The sequence below is a fragment of the Muntiacus reevesi genome, chromosome 8 (genome assembly GCF_963930625.1).
Source record: "Muntiacus reevesi chromosome 8, mMunRee1.1, whole genome shotgun sequence".
In the NCBI taxonomy this organism is placed as follows: Eukaryota; Metazoa; Chordata; class Mammalia; order Artiodactyla; family Cervidae; genus Muntiacus; species Muntiacus reevesi.
In genome coordinates this window covers 85387822-85413686 of record NC_089256.1, presented here as the reverse complement: position 1 = coordinate 85413686, position 25865 = coordinate 85387822, and positions in this window count along the sequence as shown.

The window sequence follows — 25865 nt, the reverse complement described above, 5'->3', positions numbered from 1 at the left end:
GGAGTTCAGGGATACCAAGGCAGTTAGGATTTGAGGGATCAAGATTCTGGAGAGAAGGGCATGGCAGAGAGGTGAAAACAGTTGTATCATATCAAGGTTATTTGATGATTCACAAGATGTGAAGGTAGATAATTTTAAAAGCTAAGCAGAAACATGGCCCTAAATTTAAAACACAAATCTAAAAGATTTTTGAAGATAACAGAGTAGAAAGTCTACCTGACCTTGGGTTTAGGGATAATGTTTTCAGATGTAATATCAAAAAACATGATTTATGAAACTGGTCAGCTGGACTTCATTGAAATTAGAAACTTTACTCTGTGAAAGACACAGTTAAGAGAATGAAAACACAAGCAGAGATTAGGAGAAGACTCTCACAAAACATATATTTTATAAAGGACTGATACCCAAAATACACGAACAACTATTAAAATCCTATAATAAAAAACCAAACTACCTAGTTTTAAAAGGGATATTTATTTGAAGAGATACTTCACCGAAGAAGATAGGTAGGTATATAGGTGGCAAATATATAAGTGGCAAACAAGCATATGAAAAGATGATCAATATCATGTTATTAGGGAACTGCAAATTAAAATAACAATGAGATACCACCAAACACCTATTAGAATGGCAGAAATCAGAAACATTGAAAACACCAAATGGTGGCTAGGATTAGAGTGATAGGAACTCTGCTTATTGCTGGTGAGACTCCAACATTGTTCAATCACTTATGAAAATACTTTGGCAGTTTCTTGCAAAACTGAACATGCTCTTATACAATTCAGCAATAGAATTTACTAGTGTGTACCCAGAGGAGTTGAAAACTTATGCATACACACACACACATACACACAATGGTACACAAATGTTTATAGCAATTTATTACTAATAGCCAAAACTTGGAAGCCACCAGATGGTCTTCAATAGTGAATGGATAAACAAACTGTGGAACATCCGTAGAATGAAATATTAAGCAAATAAAAGGAAGTGAGCTATAAACTCATGAAAAGACATGGAAGAATCTTAAATACCTATTATTAAATGAAAGAAGCCTACTGAAGAGGCTATGTACTATATGATTCCAACTATATGATATTCTAGAAAAAGCGAAACTATGGAAATGGTAAAAAAAAAATCAGAGGTTGGCAAAAACTTGCAGGGAGGGGTACAAGGATGAGTAAATGTCAGGGGATTTTTAAGGCAGTGCAGCTATTCTGTATGATATTATAATGGCAGTTATATGGCAATATACACTTGTTAAAACCCATATATCAATATAATAAAACCTAAAGAAGGAACCCTAAGGTAAACTATGGGTGTTAGTTAATAATAATGTGTCAATATTAGCTAATCAATTGTAACAAATGTACTATACTGGGGCAACATATTAATAATAGGGGATGATGTATATGTGTGTGAGTGAAGATATATATGAAAACTCTGAAACTGCCACTCGATTTTTCTGTAAATATAAAATTACTCTAAAATATAAATTTTATTAATTAAATAAAAAGCTAAACAAAGTGTCAACTAAGAGGCTATCAATAGTCTTATGGTGCTGGAGATACACAAATTAGAAGTGAAGGTCTCCTACGCAGAGAGGGCATGGTAAAATCTAGACTTTTGGTTGGAATCCTACATTGATTAAACTCTAAGAATATGGTTGAATAAGAAATAGATCATGACTTATAAAGAATGAAACTCAGTCCTAAATCAAATCAATCATTCAATGGGTTAAAGTTACATGCTTCTTATTCCTGCTAGAAGCTAAAAAAAATTCTCTGGAGGAAGATAAGTTCATCTATAGCCTCTACAATTTATCATACCCAACTCGGTCAAAAATTATCTAGTATAGCAAGAATAAAAACAAAAGGCAAAAATATAAAAGTAAAAACAAGGCTATAGATAATCTGGAATTTAAAATAGTGGAAAAGAAATGACTACTTTATCAGCGATATGGAATCAACTTGTTTTTTTTTTAGAAGTGACAAATTTTATTTTTTTTAATTAAAAAAATTTTTTTTCATTTATTTTTATTAGTTGGGGGCTAATTACTTTACAATATTGTAGTGGTTTTTGCCATACATTGACATGAATCAGCCATGGATTTACATGTGCTCCCCATCCTGAATCCCCCTCCCACCCCCCTCCCCATCCCATCTCTATGGGTCATCCCAGTGCACCAGCCCTGAGCATTTGTCTCATGCATCCAACCTGGACTGGCGATCTGTTTCACACTTGATAATATACATGTTTCAATGCTATTCTCTCAGATCATCCCAACTTCACCTTCTCCCACAGAGTCCAAAAGTCTGTTCTATCAACTTTATAAGCATCAAATAGGTATTTTAGACCTTAAAACTTAGCTGAAGAGAAAATTAGAGATTTGAAATATAAATTAGCAAAAAAGTGTGAAGCTTGAAGTCGTTTGACTACTAGAAAATACAGAGAAAAAAAGGAGTAATATGAGGCTTACTGAATATATTTAATATACATGTAACTGTAACCCAAGAAGAATGTATGAGAAGATAATGGCTGAGGGAAACCACTCTGTGCTCATGGATTGAAAGAATTAATATTGTTACAATATCTATCATACTTAAAGCAATCTATAGATTCAGTGCAATTCCTACCAAAATACTAGTGGCATTTGTAACAGAACTAGAACAAGTAATCCTAAAATTAGTATGTGACCATAAAAGATCCTGAATAGACAAAGTAATCTTGAAAAAGAAGGATAAAGTTGGAGATATCAAGCATCCTTATTTCTAACTATATTATAAAGCTATAATAGTCAAACAGTATGGTACTGGCAAGAAAGACAGAGATCAAAGGAAAAAACAGGGAATCCAGAAATAAGCCCACATATACATGGTCAGTTAATTTATTACAAATAAGCCAAGAATACACAATGTGGAAAAGATAGTTTCTTCAACAAATGGTATTGGAAAACTGGACAACTACAAGCAGAAGATTGAAATTGACTACTTTCTTACACATACACAAAAATAACATGAAAACTGATTAAAGACATAAATATAAAACCCAAAATCATTAAACTCCTAGAAGAAATAGGTAGTAAACTCTTTGACACTAGTCTTAATATTATTTCCTTGAATCTCTCTTCAGAGCTAGGGCAAGAAAAGCAAAAATCAACATCAAATTTAAAAAAATCTGTGCAACAAAAGAAACAATTGACAAAAGGAAAAGGTAAACTATTCAATGAGAGAAAATATTTGCAAATGATACATGTCTCAAAAGGGTTAATATCCAAAATACATAAAGGACATATACAACTTTATAGCAAATAAACGATCTAATTTTAAAATGAACAGAATCCTTGAAAAGATTTTTTTCCAAAGAAGACAAAAATGATACATAAATGCTTAAAGGGATGCTCAACATCATTAATCATCAGGAAAAACAAATCAAACTCACAATGAGATATCACCTCATATCTGTCAGAATGGTTATCAATAAAAAGACAACAAGAAGTGGTATGGACCTAACAGAAACAGATTTTAAGAGGTGGCAAGAATACACAGAACTATACAAAAAAAGATCTTCATGACCTGGATACCCACAATGGTGCGATCACTCACCTAAAGCCAGACATCCTGAAATGTGAAGTCAAGTGAACCTTGGGAAGCATCACGATGAACAAAGCTATTGGAGGTGATGGAATTCCAGCTGTGCAAATCCTAAAAGATGATGCTGTTAAAGTGCTGCAGTCGATATGCCAGCAAATTTGGAAAACTCAGCGGTGGTCACAGAACTGAAAGAGGTCAGTTTTTATTCCAAAGAAAGCCAATGCCAAACAATGCCAAACTACCACACAACAGCAGTCATCTCACATGCTAGCAAAGTAATGCTCAAAATTCTCCAAGCAAGGCTTCAAAAGTACATGAACTGTCAACTTCCAGATGTTCAAACTGGATTTAGAAAAGACAGAGGAACCAGAGATCAAATTGCCAACATTGATTCGATCAAAAACAAGAGAAAAACAAGAGAATTCCAAAAATATACCTACTTCTGCTTTATTGAGTATGCCAAAGCCTTTGACTGTGTGGATCACAACAAACTGTGGAAAATTCTGAAAGAGATGGGAATACTAGACCACCTTACCTACCTCCTGAAATTCTGTGTGCTGGTCAAGAAGCAAGTTAGAACTGGACATTAAACAATGGCTGATTCAAAATTGAGAAAGGAGTACATCAAGGCTATATATTGTCACCTGGCTTATTTAACTTAAATGCAGAGTATAACATGCAAAATGCCAGACTGGATGAAGCACAAGCTGGAATGAAAATTGCCAGGAGAAATATCAATAACCTCAGATATGCAGATGACGCCACCCTTATGGCAGAAAGTGAAGAGGAACTAAAGAGCCTCTCGATGAAAGTGAAAGAAGAGAGTGCAAAAGCTGGCTTAAAACTCAGCATTCAGAAAACCAAAATCATGGCATCCAGTCCCATCACTTCATGGTATATAGATGGGGAAACAATGGGAACAGTGAGAGACTTTATCTTCTTGGGCTCCAAAATCACTGCAGACGGTGACTGAAGCCACAAAATTAAAAGACGCTTGCTCCTTGGAAGAAAAGCTGTGACCAACCTAGACAACATATTAAAAAGCAGAGATATTACTTTGCCGACAAAAGTCCATCAAGTTAAAGCTGTGGTTTTTCCAGTGGTCACGTATGGATGTGAGAGTTGGACCATAAAGAAAGTTGAGTGTTGAAGAATTGATGATTTTTGAACTGTAGTGTCAGAAAAGACTCTTGAGAGTCCCTTGGACTGCAAGAAGATCAAACCAATCAATCTTAAAGGAAATCAGTCCTGAATAAACATTGGAGTACTGATGATGAAGCTGAAACTCCAATACTTCGGTCACATGATGGGAAGAGCTGACTCATTAGAAGAGAATGATGCTGGGAAAGACTGAAGGCAGGAGGAGAAGGGGACGACAGAGAATGAGATGGTTGGATGGCACCATCAACTCGATGGACATGAGTTTGAGCAAGTTCCAGGAGTTGGTGACGGGCAGGGAAGCCTGGCATGCTGCAGTCCATGGGGTCACAAAGAGTCAGACATGACTGAGTGACCAAACTGACTGACTGAACCAGTGCTGGAGAGGATGTGGGCAAAAGGAAACTTCATGAACTGTTGGTAGCAATGCAAATTGATAAAGCCACTATGGAAAACAGTATGGAGGTTTCTCAAAAATTTAAAAGTAAAACTACCAAAAAGGGACACAAATGAACTTATATACAAAACAGAAATAGACTCTATAAGCAAAAAAAGAATGTATATATAATATTTAACTTAATCACTTTGCTCTACACCTGAAATTAATAGGATATTGTAAATCAACTATAATTTTTAAAAAGTAGAATTACCATGTTGTCCAACCATTCAACAAAAACACTAATTTGAAAAGAAATATGCTCCCCTATGTTCATTGTAGCATCATTACAATAGCCAAGATATGGAAGTGACCTAAGTGTATACACACACTTAAACACACACACAAACATACTCACACTGAACTACTATTTATCTACCAAAAAAACCCCAAAACTATGAAATCTTGCATTTGCAGTAACACAAATGGATCTAGAGGGTATTACACTAAGTGAAATAAATCAAACAGAGAAGGACAAATACCTTATGATTTTGTTTATATGTGGAATCTAAAAAACAAAACCAAAACTCAACAGACTCATAGATAGAGTCTATCTATAGATCCAGATGTCCTTGAATCAAAGGTCAAAGATTTCTTAAATAAGAAACAAAATATAAACAATAAGAGAAAAATAAATTGAGCTTCATAAAAAGTTGAAGTTTTTGCTCTCAGATGACACTGTTAGAAAAATGCAAAAGCATCTCAGACTTGGAGAATATATTTGCAGAACTTACATATGATATACAGCTTATATTTGGAATATATTAAGAAAAAAAACTCTTACAATGCCATAATAATGAGAAACAGCCCAATTTTTTAAATAGGCAAATGACTTGAACAGATACTTTAACCAAGAAGATATACTAATGGCAAATAAATACATGAGAAGATTCTCAGCTTCATTAGTCATCAGGGAAATGAATTTAAAATCACAATGATGTGCTACTACTATATGCTCACTAGAATGCCTAAAAATTTAAGATTGAAAATGTGAGGTGTGAGCAAGGCTATAAAATAACTGGTATACATCATATACTGCTGATAGGAGAGCAAAATTGTACAGCCATTTTGGAGAGTAGTTTGGCAGTTTCTTAGAAATTTAAACATAACAGGTACCATATTACTCAGCAATTACATTCCTGTGTTTTTTTACCCAAGAGGGATAAAGGCATATGTTCATTTTTTTGAAAAGTGTAAAAAAACCTTGCAGGTGAAAATCATAGCAATTTCATTCATAATAGCCAAAACTCAGAAATAATCCAAATGTCTATCAGTTGGTATATGGATAAATATATTGTGGTATATAAAATAATAAATAAAATAAACTAATGGTACACATATTACAGTTTTTAATTAATTATTCATACATAGCAATATCAAAAGGGAACATACTATTGATACATACAATAACATGGATGACTCTCAAAAGCATTACTAAGTGAAAGAAGGCATATGCTAGACTATATATGATATGATTCTATAAATATGAAATCCTACAAAAGGCAAACATAAGGAACAGAAAGGAGATCAATGGTTGCTAGGGAGTGGACTTGTAAGGACAGGATTGACTACAGAAAGACACAAGGGAAATAGAAATGTTTTATATTGTGATCATTGTAGTGGTTACACAAACACATACATCTGTCAAATTTTATTAAATTACATACTTAAAATTGGTGAATTTTATTCACTAATTCATCTCATAAACATTGCTGAAAAAGATGAAATAAAATTAAATAAGACAAAAACTGAGATTATTTATCACTATCAAATCCCACATTAAAAGAAATATATAAAAAAAATTCTTTAGAAAAAAGGAGAGTTCTTCACACACACAAAAAATATGATACCATATTAGAATCACACAAGATAGGATGGGTTAATGAAGTTAAAGCATTCTAAGATCTTTCCTTTTTCAGGTAATGTAAAAAATATAATTTGTGTGAAAATTTATAAGTTGAGGACACATGTTGCAATTTTTAAGATAAACTCCAACAAATCTTTAAGAAAAGGTAACACAGAAAAATGAGCAATACATTTGGAACAAACACTTTCAAAAAGGATATATAAATGACCAACAAGTGTATAAATAATGCTCAGCTTTGTGAATCATCAGAGGAATACCAATTATAAACACAGTGAGAGACAAGTACATACTTACCCACCAAAATGGCTAAAATGTAAACAACAAAGACCAAAGGCTTGCAAAGCCATAAAGTGAATGAAACTTTCCTACATTGCTGGCTGGCAGTGTAAATTAGGGAAAGTGGTTGATAGCAGGGACTAAAACTAAGCATATGCACAGCTTGTGAATAACAAGTCCACCCTAACAAAATATACTTTCAACAGAAATGTGAACATAAAGTCAGCATTACAGAGCTTTAGTCATAATAAAAAAAAAAAAACCACAATGAACTGAACGCTTATAAACAGAAGAAAGGATAAAATGTGGTATATGCACAAAGTGGAATACTATACAGCAAAGAAAATAAATAAACTACAACTCCATGCATCAACTTTCATGAATCTTACAGAAATAATGTTGAGTGAAAAACACCAGACATGAAGGGGCACACACTGTATGATTTCAGCTGAATAGCTGTACAAAGTTCAACAACAGGCACCGATCAGTGCTGTCAGAAGCTGGGATAGTAGTTATATTTAGGGAGGCGTGGGTTGATTTTAACCAGGAAGAGGCAAAAAAGGTGATGTCTAGGGGTTGGCAATGCTGTGTTTCTTATCCTGTGTTGTGGTTGCCGGAGTATATTAACTTTGTGATAATTAACCGGTGTAATGAACACTGTTGGTGCCCCACACAGATCCCCTGTATTCAGTGTATCCTCTGTGCAGCTGCTGTGTGTGTCTAGTCGGCTGCTATAAGTGACGGCTACTAACAGCTCACAGCTGCACCCTCATTCTGAGAATTCAAAGTGGCTTCCCTTGAAAATAATCCCAAGTTTGTAATTTCCTATCAGGGTGAATGGCAGCCAAAGGTTGAATGATATGAAAGTGTAAAAGGCCAGGCCCCTTGGGATCACAGTGAGGCTAGATTTTAGCTGGATCTGCCTCCCTCTCTGGGTGGACAATTATCCATAAGTTCTTTAAATTCCTGCATATCCATACGTTCCTTTAAATTCTTTAAATTCCTGCACAGCTTGTGAACCAGATGTACTGACAGCCTGTTTTGTATACGATCCTTACAAGGACGTCTGTATAGTAATCATCCTTGAAAGGTGCAAGGAGCATCTTCCTGGAACAAAGGGAAGGTTTGTTTACTGTCCAGTATAGTAAACTGCCAGTGCAGGAGATGCAAGGGACACAGTTTGGATCCCTGGGTCGGGAAGATCCCCTGGAGGAGGTAATGGCAACCCATTCCAGTTGCAGTTCTTGCCTGGGGAATCCCATGGACAGAGGAGCCTGGTGGACTACAGTTAATGGGGTATCAAAGGGTTGGACACAGCTGAGTGACTGAGCGTACACACACACGCACACACACACACACACACACAAGTAAATATAATATCTCCTTTCAGGTCAAACTTCAGACAGGTGGTCGTCGTTTTTCAGTTGCTAAGTTGTGCCGTATCTTTGCGACCCCATGGACTGCCGCACACCAGGCTCCTCTGTCTTCCACCACCTCTGTTTGCTCAAATTCATATCCTTGGGATCCCTGAGGCTATCTAACCATCTTATCCTTTGTCACCCCTTTCTTCTTTTACCTTCTATCTTTCCCAGCAGCAGGGACTTTTCCAAGGAGTCAGTTCTTCAAATCAGGTGGCCAAAGTACTGGAGCTTCAGCTTCAGCATCAGTCCTTCCAATGAATACTCAGGGTTGATTTCCTTTTAGGAATGACTGGTTTGATGTCCTTACAGTCCACAGGACTGTCAAGAGTCTTTCCCCATCACCACAGTTCAAAAGCATCAATTTTTCGGTGCTCAGCCTTCTTTATGGCTCAACTCTGACATCTGTACATGACTACCAGAAAAACCACAGGTTTGACATACAGACCTTTGTTGGTAAAATGATGTCTCTGCTTTTTAACATCCTGACTAGTTTTGTCTAAGCTTTCTTCCAAGGAGCAAGCATCTTTTAATTTCATGGCTGCAGTCACCGTCGGCGGTGACCTTGGAGCCCAAAAATATTAAATCTGTCACTGCTTCCACTTTTTCCCTTGTCTTTGCCATGAAGTGATGTGACTGGATGCCATGATCTTAGTTTTTTTGAATGTTGACTTTCAAGCCAGCCTTTCCACTCTCCTCTTTCACTTTCATCAATGAGTTGCTCTTTAGTTCCTCTTCGCTTTCTGCCGTTAGAGTGGTATCATCTGCATATCTGAGGTGGTTGATATTTTTCCCGGCAATCTTAATTCTAGTTTGTGACTCATCCAGCTTTGTATTTTGCATGGTGTACTCTGCATATAAATAACCAGGGTGACAGTATACAGCATAGGGGTACTCCTTTCCCAATTTTGAGTCCGGCAGTTGTTTCATGTCAGTTCTAGCTGTTGATTCTTGACCTGCATACAGATTTCTCAGGAGGCAGGTAAGGTGGTCTGGTATTCTGGTCTGGTATATAAGAATTTTCCAGTTTGTTGTGATCCACATAGTCAAAGGCATAGTCAATGAAGTAGATGTTTTTCTGGAACTCCTTTGCTTTCTCCAGGATCCAAGGAATGTTGATAATTTGATCTCTGGTTCCTCTATCTCTTCAAAACCCAGCTTGTACATCTGGAAGTTCTCAGTTTATATACTGATGAAGCCTAGCTTGAAGCATTCTGAGCATTACCTTGCTAGCATGTGAAATGAGTACAATTACTCAGTAGTTTGAACATTCTTTGGCATTGCCTTTCTCTGGGATTGGAATGAAAACTGACTTTTTCCAGTCCTGTGGTCACTGCTAAGTTTTCCAAATTTGCTGACATATTGAGTGCAGCACTTCAACAGCATCATCTTTTAGAATTTGAAATAGCTCAGTTGGAACTCTGTCACCTTCACTAGCTTTATTAATAGTAATGCTTTCTAAGGCCCACTTCACACGCCAGGATGTCTGGTTCTATGTGAATGACCACACCATCACGGTCATCTGGGTCATTAGGATCTTTCTTGTTTAGTTCTTCTGTGTATTCTTGCCACCTCTTCTTAATCTCTTCCAACTCTGTTGGGTTCTTACCATTTCTGTTCTTTATCATGTCCATCCTTTCAAGAAATATTTCTTTGATATCTCCAACTTTTTTGAAGAGATTGCTAGTTTTTCCCATTCTGGTATTTTCCTCTATTTCTTTGCATTGTTCATTGAAGAAGGCTTTCTTATCTCTCCTTGCTCTTCTCTGGAAATCTGCATGCAGTTGGTATCTCTTTCCCTTCCTCTCTTGCCTTTTGCTTTTCTTCTTTCCTCAGCTATTTGTAAAGCCTCCTCGGACAACCACTTTGCATTCTTGCATTTCGCTTTCTTTGGGGTGGTTTTGGTCACTGCCCCCTGTACAGTGTCACTAACTTCCTCTGTCCATAGGTCTTCAGGCATTCTGTCTACCACATCTAATCCCTTAAATCTATTCATCACCTCCACTATGTATTTGTAAGTGATTTGATTTAGATCATACCTGAATGCCCTAGTGTTTTTCCCTACCTTCTTCAGTTTAAACCTGAATTTTGCAATAAGGAGCTCATGATATGAGCCACTGTCAGCTCCAGGTCTTGTTTTTACTGACTTTATAGAGTTTCTCCATCTTTGGCTGCAAAGAACATAATCAATCTAATTTCAATATTGACTTTCTGGTGATGTCCATGTGTAGAGTTGTCTCTTGTGCTGATGGAAAAGTATGTTTGCTGTGACCAGCATGTTCTCTTGACAAAACTGTTAGCCTTTGCCCTGCTTCATTTTATACTGCAAGGCCAAACTTGCCTGTTATTCCAGGTATCTCTTGACTTCCTACTTTTGCATTCCAGTACCCTGTGATGAAAAGGACATCTTATTTTGGTGTTAGTTCTGAAAGGTGTTGCAGGTCTTCACACTTCAGCTTCTTCAGCATCAGTGGTTGGGGGATAGACTTGGATTACTGTGATATTGAATGGTTTGCCTTGGAAACAAGCTGAGACTATTTTGTCATTTTTGAGATTGCACCCAAACACTGCATTTCAGACACTCTTATTGACTGTGAGGGCTACTCCACTTCTTCTAAGGGATTCTTGTCCACAGTAATAGATATAATGGTCATCTGAATTAAATTCACCCATTCCTGTCCATTTTAGTTCACTGATGCCTAAGATTGATGTTCACTTTTGTCATCTCCTGCCTGACCATGTCCAATTTACCTTAATTCATGGACCTAACATTCTAGGTTCTATGCAGTATTGTTCTTTATAGCATTGGACTTTTCTTTCACCACCAGACACATCCACAACTTGGGTCGCTCCCGCTTTGGCTCAGCCACTTCATTCTTACCGGAGCTATTAGTAATTGCCCTCTGCTCCTCCCTAGTAGCATACTGGCACCTTCTGACCTGGGGGGGCTCATCTTCCAGGGTCAGAGAGGTTACTGCCCATTATAAAAGATTCAGTTTCCCTAAAGTTGGGCTCCTGTCCTGTGACAACCTACTACCTGTGCAGCATTACCTGGTCCTATTTGTACCATCTTATGGGAATTATGGCTCAGAGAGCCAGCTGCTACTCTGGCTGCTACTAATGCTGTCAGTAATTTACTCCTTTTATCTCTGACCTGAGAGTTTGCTGGCGTCCATGACACCGAGGCAGGCTAATTTGTTAGCTAGCTGATAAGGTAAAATCTCAGAGCCTTCCCAGCTCTTTACAACTTCTTCTGCCACTTCTCCTGATTCACTTATTCTCTTACAAGTTTCATCTGAATGTACACCCCCAATTAACCACATACATAAAAACTCCCATCTCAGGTTCTGCTTCTGGGAAGCCTATTTTAAAACAATACAGTTGTAGACTTATGATTCGTGCACTTTTCTATATGTACTCTATACTTCTACTTTTAAAAAGCTTATATAAATATATTTTAAATCATAAACACATAAAAATTGTTCATATAAATATATAAATATAAACTAGTGTATGGAGCATAAATTAGTGTAGGAGAAGACTGGAGTAAAAAAGTCCAGTTGAAAGTCTATTACTAGAGGAAAAAAAGGGATTACCAGATGATAATGACCCTAAAAAATTAAAACCGATTCTTAGAGTCTAGGTTAGAGAAAACAAAAATCTGGCTGCGGGCAGTAGCACATCAATAGATACAAAGGGGAGGATTCAAAAGATATTTAAATGGTAGGATGCAAGTTGATACACAAGATATTTAACAGCTTATAGACATGGATGCTGGCCCATCATCATGAATACCAGCCATAAACAACTGCTCTGGTAGAACCGGTCCCTGTAGGCAGAACATCAGCAGGTCTGATAGGATGAATGGGGCTTAACAAGCAGTCGAAATGAGTGAGAAATGAATTGAGATGCCTCCAAAGTTTTCAACTTGGTGACATGGGGAATAATATTTCCTTTAACTAATATGGGTAACATCATTTGTATTTACAGAACCTCAATTATTTGATTCTCAAATGAATGACTTCAAAATCTCTCCAACTCCTCTGAAAGTCAAAATTATCTGAATATCTTATTCCACACACAGTTTAGAATAAGATGTGTTTTTCATTTTAAAAATATTTTTAAAATCACACCAATTAGAAGCCATAAAGAAAGGAATGTAGACCAATAAAGTAAGCCAGCTTGACAGATGATGTATCACTTTTAATCACACAGCACATGCGGCTGCCAATTGCTATTTTTTTCTGTTAAGGCGCACTTTACAAATCATTTGACTCTTTCACAGATCTTCCTAAGGTAGCATAAAAGCAGCTGGATTTTATAGAGTGAGACTCTGAATTGCTAATTCACAGTCTTTGCCATATATCCCCTTTTAATGCAAACAGTTTGGAATTAACTCTCCTTAAACGATTAAGAACCTATGGCTTTCCATCTTCCCTTCCCCATAATTACCAGTATCTTTTAAAGAGGAAAGTGTGTTTTCTGTTCATTAATGGTAATACTACCTAGGAAGACCAATCAGTAAGTCCATGATTCGCCAGTCACTGTGGAAGTCAAATTACCCTCTACCAGGACAAAATCAATTAACACCACTAGGGATGTCATTATTGTCACATTATGTCACCCGATAGTCTCCAGGGCCTATAAGTGATTTAATTTTTTTTTTTTTTTTACTGCTATGATTCCTGTTGAGGGCGGGGTTTGGGAGGAAGGAATAAGCTTCACATTATCAAGGGAGATTTCAATTACAGGGAAATTAATTTTACAACATAGAAAAATGAAGCTACTGTTTTAGATCTTTGGGAGAAAATAAACACACGGGTAACTCTGAGTTCTAAATGATCTCTTGTACTGGACTATATTTTAAAGGTTTGCTTAAACAAAAACCACACTGGATGAAGTCATGAGGCACTTTTCTCAGTGCAGAGTAGGACAAGGGCTGGAAATTTATCAAATCATGGCAAGCTACACAGGAGTCAGAAGTCCAAGAGGCCGAAGGTGTGATTTCTCTTCTAATAAAATCAATTTGTTTCCCATCATGAAAAATAATACAATTCTAGTTCTGTGAAGTCAGACACTCATGTCAGAAAAGAGCGTGAATAAGTGTCTGCCAGGACCAGAACTCGTTTGAGAAGGCTGGAACTCTGCTTTGATTTGCAGTGGACATGTCACAAGCAGGGTGCCCAGTAGCTGTACCCTCAGAACTATGCCAGTTGCTTAGTCTGAGGGGTTGTTGGCTCAGTAGCCAAGAAAACCACATTTGACATCATTCTCCTCTGACAGTTGTCTTTTTCTTCCCCATTTCCTTAACTTCTCATCACTAGCAGTGAATATTAAATGGGATCTGAGTTCAGTTTGTTTTTATTATTGTAGTTGCTGTCAGAAAGGAATACGAAATCCCCAAGTAAATTAAGCAGAATGTTTTTAAATGGCTGGTTTCCCTTTTAAAAAGTAGACCCAACTTCTGTATTTTGGCCTCCATCAGGGGGTATTTAATTAAGTCTATTCTGTCTAACATGATCTGATGTCATTGTACAAGGATATGTTCTTTGTTAGCAGCACTCTTAGTTTCAGACTCCTCTGTGTATTTGAAACCATGGTAACAGAGCAGTAAGCTAAAGCCAATGAGATAATGAGATATTCTCATTGTAATTGTGTTTCATGAGGGCACAAGATCCCACGGGTGGTATCTGACTGTCTTACAACTGCTAACAGAATTTAAGAAGCAGACATATATTAGCATGATACCGTTTTCCGTAACAGCCATGTAAACATTTGTGACATGGCATTTTTAGCTATTTCCAGCACAAAGTATGTAATGTGCATTTATGTCACAAAAAGCCACACAATTAATGAATATCAATATTTAAAAATCCTTAGAACTTCAAGGAACTTCAGATTTGAAATGCACCAAGCAGGCTGTGGGGATGCTGTTTTGCATTATAATTATGAGCTGGGCTATGTTTTATGAGGGGAGGAATCCATCAAAGCAAAGAAAAAGAGACCGGCTAACCCTTCTTTACCTCCCAACCAACCCATATGCACCTCCTAAAGGAGGGCCAAAGCTAACCCTAAGCAGGGTTCCCTGTGTTTTTATGAGGAAAGCCAAGCAGGGGATTTCTAAAAGCATTTTACCTTTTAAAGAGAAAAAAAAAAAAAAAAAACATTTGGAGAATATAACCAAAATATTTACAAGGCTTCTCGTCTTCTGAACTAAAATCTGAAAGGAGAACACCTCACTTCTGAGTTCCTTCCTTCTGCAGTGTTTGAAGTTTCCCCACAGTTTTCATTTGAGTTGCAGATTTTATGCACCAGTCACTGAATCCATGTTCTCCATCCTGATGAGGTTGCCCTAACAGGCATTGTGTTTCTTTTAATAAATAATTTAAAGCCATAAAAAGAGAGAGCACAGTATAGAGCGATCGGCTGATTTAAGCAGGGCTAAGACTTACACACTCTTCACGCCACCAGGGCCTCCCACAAGGAGCCCTGCTCCAGGAAAGAACTGACCTGAGAACGTGCATTCTGTCAGTGTTGTGACTCTGGTGACTCGTGGGACGGAGACGACCCAGTCACCGGGGCTTTCTAGACGAGGAATGGGCTTGCTTTGCCCTTCACAGACAAGGGGTGTCACTTTCTGGTTTTCAGCATGTACTGCCGCCGTTTCTAAAATGCTTTGGCATAGGGAACTAAAGCCAAAATGAAAATCTTTTTAATAGAGAAAGGGAAGCTGGTTTTCTTGAAAGTCATTCAGGTGCCTACAGCGTTGGGGGAAGAGTTCTCTTTTCATCTGTCAGTAGCGCCACATTCACCTTTGAATGTCACTTACAGACAGGCAGCTTGTTCTTCTCCTGCTGTGTGCACGTATGTGTGTACGTGTGTGATGCACGCGTGTAGCTGGGAAATGAAACCCGTGCTGTAAGGGGTTACACAGAAAGAGCATGTCACAGTGTTGGAGAATGTGGTCTTCGTCTGTGAGATAAGGGTGGCCTCATCACTCGTGGCTGCTGCCGCAGAACTAAACCAGAAGTGGGTAATGAGGCCTCCTCTACTGAGGGGAGAGAACTTCTATATCTAAGCTGTCATGACCTATTAGGTCCACACTGCCTGCTCTTGGATGTGTCTCCCAGCCAGCCCTTTGGACTAGACAGTCATTTTCATTATTATTTCTACATCTGAAAGGGAGAGACCTTGCTTTAAAACCCCTCCCTTTGTTCCTGAAAAATAGGAAATGGTTGTCAGGTTTGGAAAAGCACCCTCTGGGCACCATGTTGAAATGTTCAGTGAAGGCTAGAATTGACATTTGCAAGAGTTTGTTTAAAAATGGTTTAAATTACTGTGAAATGGCTTTACTTGTGATGGCTTTGAAATGGGCTACTGCATTTTAATACAGATGGGCTTTATATAGAGAGTTTCTTTAGTTAGCTTATACTCTAGTCCTAGTTTTAGAGGATGAAACAAAAATATAAGAGAATATGTTTTAAAAATTTTGGAATCACAAAGGCATGGCTTATAAAACAGATTTTTGTAATGTACTTTCTTCAATTTCAAGTCTTTTAACACCATAATTTAGCCTGAGAATAGCAGATGTCCACAGAAGTTGATTCTGTTTTGTTTAACTGATAGCCAGAGGCTTGCATTGATTTTTTGCCCCCCTGAACATCCCTTGCCTTCTACCCTGACTGGAGTCAACATTTCTAGGTTTAAAAAAAATAAAAGTAGGAGGGGAGTGAGGAAGTGTATGGTGGTGAAGGTACAATATCTACATTTTATTGAGTAGAATAAAGCAGGCAGAATGACATAAAGGAGGACCTCGAAAATCCTAAGTTCCCAAGCTTATGGTTCCTGGGTGTGGGGGCAGAGTGAAATGACTTTAGGAAAATGTGATTGAGGTGATGGAGAAGCAGTGAGCAATAATTGTGTATCAGTAAAAGCAGCAAAATGTCTGCCTTTGGTAAGAGAGGCGTCAACCAGCACCCTTCCACGTCAGACCTGGGAGGCGGGGGCCATGGTGGGGGTGCTGTAGGGGGAGAATCCTCCCAGCTCCTTATTAAGTGGGGGAAGCTGCCACACTGGCTGAATGTGGCTCCCAAGCAGACGCTCTATGACCATGACTGGGGACGAAGCCAGACAGAGGTTTCTGCAGACAGAGGTTAGAGGTGCTTGGAGAGGAAATAATCACAAGGGCCAGCACAAACAAGGCCCTCAGTGGGGAAGGCGGGGCGGGGGAGGAGGAGGAGCACTGGAATTTGAGGTCCAGTAAACGAAAGCATAGGGCTTTGGGTCCTGGTTTCCCTGCTGGGTCACTCAACTTACAGAAACCTACGTATACAAGTAGGGCCCGCTTTACAGTGTTGTTGTAAGAGCTATATGAAAGAATCCACATTCGAATAAACATGTGTATAAAATAGTTTTGAGTGATTGGCACAGTCCAGACAACACATCTGTGAACATTTTCTTTCTTCTGGAGAGAAGAAAAAGGGTAAGAATGGAGCTGCTCCCTTAGAGCTAATCTAAGGGTCAATTGAGAATGTGTATGAAGTACCCTGCAAATGGTAAAACACCCCATAAGTGGTGGTTAAAATAATCTCTAAATAAGTTAAACATATACATGTAGATAAATATTGAAATTATTTATAAACATAAACCCTAAGTGGTATTTCAAATGTCCATTTCCTATCTTTCATTTAAGAAAAAAAACACCAAAAAAATGCAATAAAAAAGCAAAAGTTTATTTCCTGAACAAGCAGTGAACAGAGAAAGAGAAATGACCTTGGAATTCTTTCAGCCACCCTCCTTTGAGTCCATTATTGGAAGTCCAGTGAAGAAGGAGCAGATATTTTGCCCCTTTTAGTGGTTCTTGGGAAGACTTTAGGCAAAATGGTGAAAGAAAAGGAATGGGGGATGGGCCTCAAACGCAAAGCACTTTTCATCCAGGGACTGGTCAAAAAAGCCACACTTTTTGATGCGGAGGGGATCTGACAAAAAATGATTACAGATGAGGTATGCTTTCCCAGTTTTAGAATGAGAAACACATTTCAAGTCAAGACAGAATTTCCTTCTAAACTGTTAGAATTTCTATTCAGAAGATTTAAGTAGTGATTTTTCATGAGTAGAGAATGAGAAACTTCCAGAAGTGGCCTCAGATGCCTCTGCCTTTTCTCTCATTGAACACATCAGAACCTTCCCCTGTAGGTTTATGAATCTTTAGAATAAGCCAAGAATTGAGTGGAACCTAAAGCCTGTACCCTTTCCCTGGTCCTAACTGAGCATCTGAAGTCTCGTGGCTAGCTCTCTTAGCCCACAGACAGATCTATGTCAGCTGGTAAAGGGAGACCTTACTCTAAGCCCGGTGTCTGCTAGTGACAGGGCAGGATGGATAAATTTATTGATGTTTCCTATTGCCTAGCAAGATCTGGAACTGAGATATAGGACAAATAAGGCTGGAGTTGTGGAAAGGTGGTCTGATGCAGGACAACGCACCACATGGCACTCGATCAGATGGTCGAAGGATTGTGTTTGGAGAGTACCCCCAGGAGCTGATCACCAAAGCTGGCTTCCCAATTCTGTCCTGCTTTGTGCTCAGTCATCCTGGTGTCAGAGGACTAGATACTTTGACTATTCTACAAAACTGTTCCAACTCCTTTTAAGGATGATGTGCGAAAGTGAAAGTCGCTCAGTCATGTCCGACTCTTTGTGAACCCATGGACGGTACAGTCCATGGAATTCTCCAGGCCAAAATGCTGAGTGGGTAGCCTTTCCCTTCTCCAGGGGATCTTTCCAACTCAGGGAATGAACACAGGGCTCCCACATTGCAGATGGCTTCCTTACCAGCTGAGCCACAAGGGAAGTCCAAGAATACTGGAGTGGGTAGCCTATCTCTTCTCCAACAGATCTTCCCAACCCAGGAATCAAACTAAGATCTCCTGCATTGCAAGTGAATTCTTTAGCAACTGAGCTATCAGGGAAGCCCAGGATGATGTATATGTCACCCTATAATTTCCCTTTCCCTGACATAATCAAGTCTGCTAGTAGACATAGCCACGAACTGTGGTTTGCCAATAGTCTTCCAAACTGTGAAAATTGAAAAGTGCTTCCTCAAACGGTAGCTTCTGTCCGCAGTTGAAGACTCTGGTGAGGCAGGCCCAATCGGAGTGCCTATGCACAGGAGTGCCCATTACTCACAAGAACACTTTCTTTGAGGACTTGGAGGACTCACCTGGTCAGCTGAGTTTCTCTCCAAGCAAGGCTAGGCATATAAAGAGTGCCTGAATGCACTTCTGAGACTGACCTTCCCAGCAGACTATATATAAGCTCCTCAAGGACAAGGAGTGTCTATCTACTGTTGTATCTTCAACACTAGCACGGTGCTGAGCACAAATCTGGAGTTCAATTTGTTGAATGAATAATCACTGAAACAACAAATTCCTTATACTTTTATTGTTGTCATTGGTGTTCAGTCACTATCTGCAACCCCATGGACTATAACATGCCAGGCTCCTCTGTCTTCCACTATCTCCTGGAGTTTGCTCAAATTCATGTCCAGTCCTCATCCTGTTTTGCCTCTGTCTCCTTTTTTTTTCTTGCAACTATAAGAACAAATTCAAGTACTGTTATTTTCTTGCTACCTTATTTCTCTTCCTCTTTTTTACAGTCCCAGCTGCTCTCTTGACTTCTTTTCTCCATTCTCTCTCTGTCTTGGCTATGTCTAATCTCCCAGTAAAACTGCCATCTTCTGAATAAGAAACTGCAAGTGGGGCATGTGATCCCATCAGCATTCCTGCCTTGCTTAGCTTAATATTTCCACTGCAATGCTGCTCCTGATCCATGGGGCTCAAACCATCACACACGTGCAACCCATTATTGCTTCACACACTGCATGTGACACTCATCTCCTGAGACTTCAATCCCAGCCAGCTCCAACAACCTAGAAGATTACCATGCAAAGAAAATTATTTTCTTTAAATGAAGACTGATTGACCACCACAGTGTGGTTCAAATCACTCATTTTTACCTCCTTACGAAGCACTGCTGCTGCTGCTAAGTCGCTTCAGTCGTGTCCGACTCTGTGTGACCCCATAGACGGCAGCCCACCAGGCTCCCCCATCCCTGGGATTCTCCAGGCAAGAACACTGGAGTGGGTTGCCATTTCCTTCTCCAATGCGTGAAAGTGAAAAGTGAAAGTAAAGTCGCTCAGTCGTGTCCGACTCTTTGTGACCCCATGGGGTCTGCAGCCTTCCAGGCTCCTCTGTCCATGGGATTTTCCAGGCAAGAGCACAGGAGTGGGGTGCCATTGCCTTCTCCGTACGAAGCACTGATGACAAGCAAATATGACGAGGACTTGTGTTCCACTCTGCCAACGTTATCATTTCCCTTCTTCTAGACTGGCTCCTGTAGGGAACAGAGCTCATCAAGATGCTTCTCAGAGAGACGCAAAGGGACTTGAAAATTCACAATCCTATTCTCTTCTAGTTCTGCACCAGCACTGTAATGGAGGAAAGTCCTATTGTTGGAAAACCCAACAAAAGGGAGCTTGAGGAACATGTTGCTCTTTTAAAGTTCAAAACTAAATTTATACAAATAGTTTTTATTCCTGATTGAGACACAGAATAGGAAAACACGCAGCAAAATGAATGCATGCATTAGTGACTTGAGACAATAACTGAAGACATGTAGCTTAATCTTTACAGTTTGTTTGAAACAAAAACAGAATTCATAGGGAGTGAAAAGGCAAATTTTATCATTTGAGTTATTAGCTAATGTAGAAATTTTGAATTACAAATGATGAATTAGAGTTTATGTTCCTGCTTGGTTTTTTAGATTCAGAATTCAAAGACAACTTTTTTATTGGTGCTACATGTTTAATATCCTTCTAAAACATAATAATATCTAGTCAATTAAATAATATGAATTGTTAAACCCAAACTGTTCATTAGCTGAATATTTTGGAATCAGGTGCTAAAGTAAAGCTTGATTATAATGATAAAGGATAGAAAGACCTGTTGGGATTTAGAGATGTATTTCAAGTTATTCTAGAAGAGATTTCTAGTCCCGATATTATGAACTTGTCTCAGGCCTCTTTACAGTCATCTTATGAAGAACTGACTATAAATAGATTGCTTCTCACAACTCTGATTCTTAGTACACCTTGAAGAAAGTGCATAAAGTAAATGCATAGAATTTCAGACTTGAATGGGACATTGGAGGTCCTTTTGTTAAACATGTTAATTTCATAGATGAAGGGATGAAAAAGACCAAGAAAAATTAATGATGTAACCAAGGCCATCCAGCTAAGGAGTGAACTCTAGCCCACATTTTCTGATTTCAGTTCTGATGAAGTTTAGAAATCAGCATGTCAAAACAAAAAAATGCTAGTTTAGACTAACACTAAGTTATTGTTCTTAGCTTTCTTCTATCACTTTTTAAAAAATTTCCACTCTACTTTTAAAATGTTTTTGGAACATAAGGTAATACAATGAATATTTGTACTTCATTTTACAGTTTTTAAAATTTACTCAATACATTTCCATTTAACTTGGAATAATACTGTAAAAGAGGAAATCTCTATTATATACAAGGAAAGAGAGACCAAGAGAGGTTTAGGGACTTGCCCAATGATACACAGTTAGACAGCTAGATAGGGGCTGACCTTTGGGCAGAGGAACTTGACTGGACAAAATTTAATGCCTGGAGACTGGGGCAAAAGTAAAAATTTACCAAACCTGAGAGTGTGGAAGATACTGCAAGTTGTAACTGAAACTCGGATGCACTATGTGGCAGAGATAATGCTAAAGGCATCCTCCCCCCTTGGTTGTTCAACCAAACACTAACCTAGATACTTCTGTGAGCGGACTTTGCAAATGGAATTAAGATTACTAACCACCTGATCTTAAAGTGGGATGCTTATCCTGGATCATTCAAGTGCATCCAATTTAATCACCTGCAGTCTTAAGAGAAAAGTAAAGCAGAAGGATGAAGCAGAGAAAATGTAATGCAAAATAAAGGTTAGAGAGCTTCAAAGTATGAGAAGGCTTCTATATGCCACTGTTGTTTTGAAGGCAGGAGAAGGGGGCCTGAGGTAAGAAATACGGGTGGCCTCTAGGGGCTGAGAACAACTGCCAAATGCTAACCAACAAGAGAATAGGGATGTCAGTCCTACCACCTTATGGAATTAAATTTCTGCCAACAACCTGAGTGAGTTTGGAGATGGATTCATGCAGAGAGCCTCCCCAGAGGAAGGCAACTCTGCCTGTACATTGATTTCCACTCTGTGAGCTCCTAAGTAGAGAATCAACTGATCCAGGCACCTATAGGACCATAAGACAACAAGTGGGTAACTTTGTGGACACTGGTATGGCTGAAACAGTAAACTGATACAACGGAAACGCTGCTTTCAGTTTCGAGATTGCTTTGATTATCATGTTAGGCGCTTGGAGCCTTTCACCCCTTTTCCCCCCAGGGACTCTTACTGGCAGTGTAGATGCCCAGTGGCTGATAACCACATGAAACAGGAAGTGGTGGTTTATTAACTTAGCCAAGTATAGATAGCTCCCTAAAAGAAGGGCTCCTGGTAAGCTTGTCTCCAAGAATAGAGCTTAGGCCTGAGGCCAACTTGCAGCATCTTATGTCCTCCTTCCCTGACCTGGAAATGGCTTGGCCTGGAGCCCTTCAGAAAATGAGTACAACAGGCTGAAAATACGGTCATGTTGCTGCTCAAGTGAGCTGCCAACGAGAGAGCCACTACCCCCAAGGGCAAGCAGGACGTGGCAGCTGAGAGCACAGTGACCCCTTCTAGTAGGAGAATGTGACTCCGTGAATATTAGGCTCTCACCCGTCAGTATGAAGTCAGGCATTCCTGTTCCACCAAGAAAAAACGAGCTATGAATGTGTGAGAGAAGAAATGGAAGTTTCTTCCATGAACAAGGCTGCAATATGAGAAGAGTTGAAAGGACACTCCCTACCATTTTTATAGACTGAGTATTCCTTTTGGGTGGTCATGAGATGAGGAGGAGAATGCGGAACACTGAATAAATGCCATTTGGAATACTACGTCTGAATCTGGCAGACTGAGTTCCTTTAAAACGTTAAATCCCAGATGCTTTTAAAATAATTGTGATGACAGAAACAATCACTGGATATAAGAAAAGGAATAAAGAATTAGATTTTTCTCTATAAGTCTAACATTTTATTCTCACATGTGTTTAAAATTCCTGACTGATATAAAACCAGATCATTTGAGAGGAGTCCTTTAGGATGGAATCAGTATTCACTACTTTCGTCTCATGAATAAGACTGAGGGGAAATTACGTTGAGAGGTTTGATGCTGAGATCATTGGAAGAGTGGGGTTAATGGTTACTTTAGGCACATAGAGTTTGAAGAGTTGAACCATCAAATATTAGTCTGAGAAATACATGAAACTTAACAGCCAAAGTTGAGGGGAGATGGAGGAAAAACAAGGGAGAGTGGAGAGGACTGTGAGTTTCAGGAAAGAGTTGTCAGTTTTAGGACAAGAATTTCGGAGGTGTCAGCTGCATGTGAGATGATCAAGCAGCAGAGAGGTATTTCAGTATAAATACACATACATTCACAACGATTTGAAGTGTTCTTGGCCCTAGTATTTGTTCTAAATTTGAGAATACAGTACAACGGCTGTGTCTCAAGAATTCACTTGAGTTTCTTCTCTTTGAGAAAAGTTCACCAAGGTCTCTCTTATCTATAGAGATGGGAATGTCACTTGATCTTTATGTAGCCTTATTCTTTGTACTTCTTAGACATCCAAGGGAAGATGTTGAGTAGGAAGGTGGATAAATAATCAAGAGCTGGACCGGAGACACACATTTGATATGTGTTTGTGTATGGCTGTCTCAACACCGTGGAACTGGGAGAGAGAGCAGCTAGAGGAGCTGGCTGTGCCCAGAGCCCTGGGCCCCCCTGCATGTCTGGTAGAAAAGGAGAACCAACAATGGAGATGTGACAGGGTCTTCCCTGAAGGTCTCCTCTTCTGTGACACAGGTGGAAGGTGTCACAGAAGCCAGAGAAGGATGTTTCAAGGAGGGTGTGTTTCAAAAGGAGAGTGTGGTTAGCAAGGTCAGCTGCTACTGACAGACATAGGAAGACGAGAATGGAAGCTGGCAAATGGCTTTTTTCAGACAGAGTTTATTGTACAGGTTATTGGTGACCTTGACAAGGGCTGATTTAATGGAATGATGGGGGTGAAAGCCAGAATGAAATAAGTTGAGTCGGTAAAGAGTGATGAAGAAATGGAGACTCAAAATATGGACACCTCTTTCCATGAGCTTTGCGGGACCTGATGAATTATCTAAAACCATTATGCTGTTCTTTTTGGTGTGGTTTTCTTTTTTCCAGATGGGTGTGCCAATGGGGAAATTGTGTGTGTGTGTGTGTGTGTGTGTGTGTGTGTGAAATAGAGCAAGAGTGAGAGACTGATCATGCAAGAGAGATGTGCAAACACAAACTTACCCAATATTAAAAAATTTCAGAAGGCATATTAATATATACTTTTCAAGGGTTAGTATTTGTTAGACACTGTCTTGAATAGAATGAAAATACAATCAAATTCAAGAAAGGAAATATTCCCAATATAAAAATGAAATGTTTTACTGTCACTCTTGCCCATGTCTTAAGATCTTAATCTTTACAAAAAGATGGGGTGTGAACAGCAGAAAACATAGTAACAATAAAGGCAGCGTTTGGTATCACTACCCTCTGCCATCCCGGAAGACAGCATTCTTTCTTGATGTTCCATAGACAGAAAGGAAAATCGTGGCACGGTGGTTTTTCCTACATGCTTCAGAACCCGTGAGCTGGAATACTAATGCTCAAAACCTCTTCTCTTAAACACACACCCTTCCAGCCCCTAAAATAAGAGAGAGATGACAAACACAAGAAATTAGTGACTTGCCAAAGTCTTTATCCTGTCAAATATTTGAGGGCATGAATAACATGGAGAAAAACTACTCCATAATTAATACCACCCACATCTACCATAAGGTATGAAATTGAGAATTTTTTTCTGAATTGTATTTTTTTTTTGGTCCAAACTGAAGAGTGATGAGAAAATTGTAGGCTGACTGTTGTAGTGTAAGAATCTCCACAGATCCCCACGTAAACCCATAGGGATTAGGCAAAGCATGTGCATATTTTGCATTTGATAAAAAAATAAATGCCTAGCTTTTGCAGTCTTTGTGATATAGAAGAACTCTGATATCATTTAATGGAAATTATAACAGAACTATAAGAAAAAATTTTAAAGCCATTGCCTTTGTTCCCTTGAAATGAGTGACTAGTTAACAAGATTATTCAATTTGAAATAATTAGGTTTCTGGTTCCTGTAATTTAGGTCTTACCTGTCACTGGAAATTATCTAAATTGCCATATATATATATAATTATAATTATATATATAATTATGTCATGCCAATAAGACTAAACATTTTAAAACATTTATATTCAAAGATTATTTTCTAATAAGGAAAAATTATATTTTCAATGTACTTTTGACAATATATTATAAATGACATTTACATAATTATTTTTACCATGGGATATTGTTTATACCATACTTTTGTAAGGCTATAGACATTGATTTCTTTCAAACTCTTATTTTTGTTGTTGGGTTTCTCTTTTTATCAAAGAAAATTTAAAAGATCATTCAGCATACTATTAAATAACTGTAATATTGGGGGTGCAGAGATGTTTTCATCTGCAGTGAGTGTGCCATGTAACCTTCCAGATCTTACTAAATCCAGATTTGACTGTAGGGAATTCATCTGATTCCATTATTTAGCTAAGTAGAGTTTTATAGCCATTAAAAGCAAAGCAATAATTCCTTTCACTGAAGCTGAACACAAGACATTGTTTAATACATTTAATTACAATCTAATTGAGTTCTGGGACACTGCTAGCCCACTGATGGACTTCAAATGTTATTATTAATTTAATAATAACTTTTATTGAGTACTTATTCTATGCCAGGCACTCAACTATATACTCTACATACATTATCTTGTTTAACCTTCTAAATAGTAAGTGCTATTTGTGTTTCAAATTTACATATTAGAAAAAGAGGTTCAGAAAGGTTGCTCAACTTGTCCAAGATC